Genomic DNA, 6,307 nt, shown 5'->3' on the forward strand with positions numbered 1-6,307 from the left:
TTATCTAAATTCTGCCAGGATCTGAACCTGGAAATAGGAAAAAAAGATTTTTTGCTTCCTTCGTGTTTTCCTTCATCTGTGCCAGCTGGCAGCCAATTCAATGGCAGGTACAAGCTTAGCTTGCATTCCATTTTTGGAGGAGGACAGCAATTTCTAATCAAGACTTCACCCAAAACATGCAGTTTCTTCTTTGGAGAAACTGTATAAAAGTTGGGTTGTAGAACAGATACACTGCCTGTGTATCCTGGGGAGAATCTGACAGTCAATCTTACACTGTTCTGAAGGTATCACAGAAGACTGAGGCACCAGGCCATGTGGGTGAGGGCAGCTAACCCTCATTCTGTGATTTTAAGTCACCATGAGTGGAGTGTTCGAAGTAGGGAATGGGGTCAGTGATGTAGCCCCTTCAGTCACATTGTTATCTGATAATTTTATTATTTCTTGTATTGTTGTTTTATTAGATGCCTGTTACAGTTGCCTGATCCATGTGTACTTTGCAACTTTGATTACTTAGCACTTGTAGTTCTGTAGATCTGATAGCAATGCACTAATCAGGGGATGTGTCATCATGTCCTTTTTACAAATGGAGCAACTGAAACACAATGAGATAAGTGACTTGGCCAAGGACACTGAGCAAACAAATGACAGAACCAGGAATAATACAGTATAACACTCTCCTATCAAAACAAGAAAAGAGATTATTTCTAGGCCTGTAGATTAATAACTGTCCTTGCAAAAACTGTTTACCATGTGGGTTCCAGCCTGAAAAAAACAGGTGTGTCTTACATATCCAGTGACAGATTGCAAGGCTTGGGTTCCAGTGGATTTCCAGCAGGAGCAATTTCCAGAGCTGCAGACCGTTAATAGATAATACTTTGCTGACAACACCATCAAAGGTTTCCATGGGGACTGTCAGTTTAAATATACTTGCTGAGCACAACAGACCATAGGAGGCTATAAAGAAGCAGTCTCTGAGATGCCTGGCTGTGATGTAGCTCATATAAATGAGGTTGCTACCTCCCAAAATGAGAAGCCTTATTTCTCTCCTCTTTCTCCTTCCTGAAGGCAATATTACTACAACTCCAGTGCTACTGGGTATATTTACATTAATATTTAAGACCAATCATAAATTGGCTCAACTGCCCTGAGCCACTTCTCTGCATCTGCATTTTACCTTGCAGTTGCTGTCTGTTGTTCTCCCAGTTATTTGAACAGAGCCCTTCTAGGAAACAGTCTTTAGGCTACTTATCTCTCCTTCTGTATTGACTCTAATTATAGGCAGTGGAGGCAGGAATTAAGCTGCAGAAGAGTAGAAGTCAGAAAGAGGGGGTTTGGGGATTGTTGCAGATGGACTTCCCCTGTTTGTAGCCTTCTGCAGCATTTCTCAATCTGTGGGTCATGACCCAAAAAGTGGTCTGCAAGAATGGTTGTGAACAAAAGTTAAAAATGGATCAACAAACTTAAAACAATGATTCTCCATTAGAGGAGAAAAACGTGGGACACTAAGGCTTTTCGCTTGCAGGCTGTCAGAATTCTAGCTTTCAAGGGGCTGCTTGGGCCCCCCCATTCCCTACACCACCCCTCCAACACCACATACCTACTGCCTACCCTGCATACTTGGGGGCTGGAGCCTCAGGGCAGGGGGCAGGGGCTCAGGAGTGAGGGGCACTGGGTTGGGACTAGCCATCAATGTTTACAAATGGGTCCTTGTCCAAAAAAGGTTGAGAACCACTATTCTAGAGGCATGGACTAGGATGCAGAGCTGAGGAACTCAAGTTTAGTAAAGCTTTGGGAATCAGGATAGACTGCTATCAGCAGTCACATTTAGGGGTCTTCTGTGAGAATGGTTAGCAGTTACAAACTAAAAGACAGCCATAGGGTCAACCAAAATAGCAGTGTAGACAGATGCATAATAGTTCATTGCACGTTGTCAGCAAAAGAAAAAGAGGACAAGCCTCCACCTGGCATTTTTTTTAAATTACCAAGAAAAATACACAGACTTAAGGAGGCTTTCCCTTGTGTCCTTGACATGGAGTGGCCTTATCCTACAGGAGTTTGAAAAGGACCCTGCTGGGAGGGCCCCTTCTGCCACCAGTTCTGTAGGCAGCTTCTGCATGTCATCAGAGTGTAATATTGGTGAGGGACTGCTGCCTCCTCATTACTGTTGGAGAGTGGCAAATCCTCAGGCTGATTGATCTCTCCTCTCCTAGCTTGTCAGACTGTCGGGAGATGGCTGTTCAGGTACACACTCCTTTTAAGAATGGTCCCCAGCTGTCTTGCCTGTCATTTGGCTGGAATAGAATCTGCCCCTCCAACAAGTTTAGGAGGCATTGCAGATGCTATCCATGAGTAATTCCCAGGGGCCATGGCTCTGAGAGATGGAAGGGCATGAGCAACCATGTAAAAATCACTTCAGAAGTTCTGGCTTAGGATAGTGTGCCACATGGGGGAAGCAAGGAGAAGCCTCCTGGGGTAGCTGCCACAGAAATAGCCAAGGGGTGAATAGAGCCTTTTGATAAGACCGTCTGAACTTCTCTCTTCCCACTGTGCATGGTTTAATAATTTCATACAGTAATTTGAGCTCAATTCTGCCCCTTTGAGACTATGTGAATGTAGCTTCAAGGTCTTGTCTGATTGTCAGAATGGCACAAATATGCCAGAATTCACTCTTTGATTTTTCACAGATTTAGTTGTGGGGGCCTTATTGGATATTTGCTTATAAGTAAACTTGTGGGTATGTGGTGGCCCCTTGATACTGGCTCTGTTATCACAAAAATATCTTTACAAAATCGCCTAACAGCAACTTGGGAAATCTCCCTGGCACAGGTAGAGTCTTTAATTTACCAATGAGAGCCAATATAGATAGCCCTGCATCACCCACAAAGGAGTTCTGTACAAGCAGCACATCGAGACATGTTAAGAAGAGAGTGGGTATGGCCAGGGCATTTTCATACCCCAGTATTCCCAGCTGCCAGAGGAACATTTAGAGTTCTTGCAGCTACTGTGTGAATTAGAGCAGTCCACAGGTTACTCTAACCTACAGTTGGGATTAACACCACCCCCCAACAAGCTCCAGAATATGTGTTAAGCTACATTTTTTGTTGTTTGTCTGTCTAAATGAGTTTGCCTTTAGGAGGGAATTAAGCCATAGCTAGTCCCACGTATGCCATTTATTTTTTTTTGCAGTATGACTCATACTTGGCTTCTAGGCACTAGCCATTGTCCCTATTCATTTCTTCACATAAAATAACTGTTAATCACCCTAAGAACTGATGCAAACGGCTCTATTTAAATTTCATCCATGTTTGTTCATATCCCTGCTGCTTAAACTAACATCTCTTGGAATAAATACAAAATCTATTTATTTTGATTTTTCTTTTTCCCAAAATACACGGAAACACAGCACTACAGTGGCTTGAGTAAGGCATGGAATGTTTTGCCACTTAAACAAGTCATTACCTTTTCACTTCATGCCTTGCAAAAGTATTTGAGATATTAATGGCCAAAGGACAGTTTTGAACAATTGAGTATTATTGTCAGGATTTTGGAATGGAAATAAGCCATTTGTTTTTTATAGCTGGGACACAGGGAGATGAATGTCTCCTGGTCAGTTATGCAGGATAACTCAGTTCCCACCAACTTTCTTTTGTCCAGTAGCATAACAGGGTGGGAGACCTGCCTTGGATACCAACGTACAAGGGGTGCAAAATTAGTGGCTGTTAGTATTGCCACCCCATCTACTGTCACTGCCGAGGCCACTGCCTCTGCCCAGGTCACAAAAATGGCTTGTTATGCTTCTGCTCTTGTCATGGTGTTGACCATTTCCACTGCAAATAAACATATCAGGACCCTTGCAGGATACGCTCCAGCACCTCTCAGGAATCAACTTCTTGATTATGAATTTCAGTAATTACACATGTAAATCCCTTTGGAGAAATAAAGAGCTAAAGATTTGCCAAAAAATTACCAGAAGGCCTTGTTAGTGCCAAATCTGTGGAAGGTCATACAAACAGAAGTTCTCAGACCATTTTAGTCTAGGTACCTGGAAGTCTGGAAATGCTAGGGGCCGTTAGAGCCACATTTCCTGGCATGGCTCATGTCAGACAGTACAGCTGTGTGAAGCTTTAGGTGCTGATTCAATTCAGAGGAGATTCAGCCCAACTCGGTGGCCAAATTTCCTAATCTGAATCAAATCAGGAGACCATAAGAAGGTCCAAATTGATTCAGAAAAGATTTGGAGAGCTTCGGAGATTCAGGCAGTCCCCCTCACTACTGCAGGGAGCCGGACCCGGATGCCACGCTGGTAAGTAGAGGGCAGGGGAGGGGGCTGAAGGAGGGGGGAATGAACTATGAGGAGACACTCACCAGGCCCCATCCCCTTTCTCCTCCCCCAGCTCCCCTGAGCACCCCCAATACCCACCCACTTTCCCAGCCCCACCATGGCTGCCCCACCTGGCCCCAGTTCCCAGGTCTTAAAAAAAAAAAGCCTCCACTCACCAGCTGCTGCAGTGGCCACTGGGGCTTCTGGAGGCTCATGGCAGAGCTCCCCCAGGAGCATGGGGCAGTGGGGTACAGAGGAGATTGTCCCCTGCCTGGCAGGAGCCGGTGAGTCTGGGGCATTTTTTTTTTTAAGAGCTGGGAGCTGGGGCCAGGCGGGGCAGCCAGGGGGAGGGAGCTGGGAGAACAAGCAGGGGATAGGGCCTGTCCAATTCAGAGATCTGGCCAATTCAGCAGCACCCAAATGTCTGAATCAGATTCAGCCAAATTGATTTAGGACAGTGATTCGAATCACTAAATCAAATCACTGTCCCCCAAATGGGCCAAATCTGAATCCAAAGCAAATACTAGTCACTTCGCACAGGCCTATCAGATAGTATCTTACACGAATATCTGAAGTTCATAGTTCCAGAGAGATCCTATATTTTCTGTTGTGAGTTATATCAGTGCCTTTATCTGAGCTCATCAAGTGTTATTCCATAAGTGGCTAATATTAGTGTGGTATTTACTTCAAACCCCACTTTCTGTGGTGCCTTACTTTCACTAGTTTTAGGCAGTCCTGAAATCACAACCACAAGAAGCAGATTCTTCTTGTTTTTTATGAGTATTGTCTGAAGTTTGGGCTCTACTTTACCCAATAGTTTCTGGAGGGTTTTATAAATTATTTATGCTCTGTTTCTACCTTGTCAATTTTCTACACATCATAATCAGTAACGATTATGTTTCGTTCAATACAGAAGAAGCCAGGGGCAACTGGAGCCACCTTATTCAAGGGGGGCATGTGCCCCCCCAGCGACCAGTTAGTGACCAGGTCGGGGGGGCACCCCCCATGGCCAATCTCACTGATGAGTGGGGGGGTCCCACCCCACCCCCTGGCCAGTGCTCACAGGGGGGACACCGGCGCTCCCGCCCGCCTCCCCTGTCCATTGCCTGAGCAGTGAGCATGGCCAGTTGGGGTGCACCAGCGCTCCCAGGGGGTGCACGTGCACCCCCTATGCGTCCCCACTGGAAGAAGAATATATTATTAGGTAGTCATGTAGAAGCAGGGCCTCCAATTTATGTGAATTGCATTTACTTAGATGTTAGACCCTTTGTAAATCTCATTATAATTCAGAACTGGTGCTGTGGTGACATTCTTTTAAATTCCTCTTAGTGTTTCTCTTGATGTTCTTTTTACTGTTGTTCTGAACTGTCCTCAAATAGCATTCTGAGAAGAGAACTTAATTAGGGATGAATTTTCTTACATATATATTGACACACCCATGAATCTCTATAATGCCTCTTTGGCTTGATCTTTCCAGTTGTCTTCATCTTGTTTGATCTGGTCACACACCTCTTTTATTGTTTCTACAATATCAAATTTCATAGAGCCTGATTCAGCATTTATTTCTGTTCACTTGAAGGTTGTTTTCATTGGCACTTTGCACACCATTAAGAAGTCTCTCTTAATTAATTAATATTTCCCCGAAAAGGAAACAAATCTGCATTCCAGAGAGATCCTATATTTTCTGTTGTGAGTTATATCAGTGCCTTTGGGTAAATCTAATATCTTTTATTAGACCAACTCAAATAGTTGAAAAAAAATCTTCTTAGCTAAGAAGAATTTTCCAGCTATTTGAGTTGGTCTAATAAAAGATATCAGATTTACTGAAAGAACCTTGAGCTGAAGATACAGAATTTGGCATTTTCTGCTTTGAATCAGGCTTGCCAAAACCCTTGAATTGCAGATAATTTTTTAAATTTTGATGTCTACCTGTGGCCAGCTCATTGCTTTGTTTAAAATAAACAAAGAAGTTACTGTCAGACCCCC

This window comes from Crocodylus porosus, unplaced genomic scaffold (genome assembly GCF_001723895.1).
Source record: "Crocodylus porosus isolate Cpor-Errol unplaced genomic scaffold, CroPor_comp1, whole genome shotgun sequence".
Taxonomy (NCBI): Eukaryota; Metazoa; Chordata; order Crocodylia; family Crocodylidae; genus Crocodylus; species Crocodylus porosus.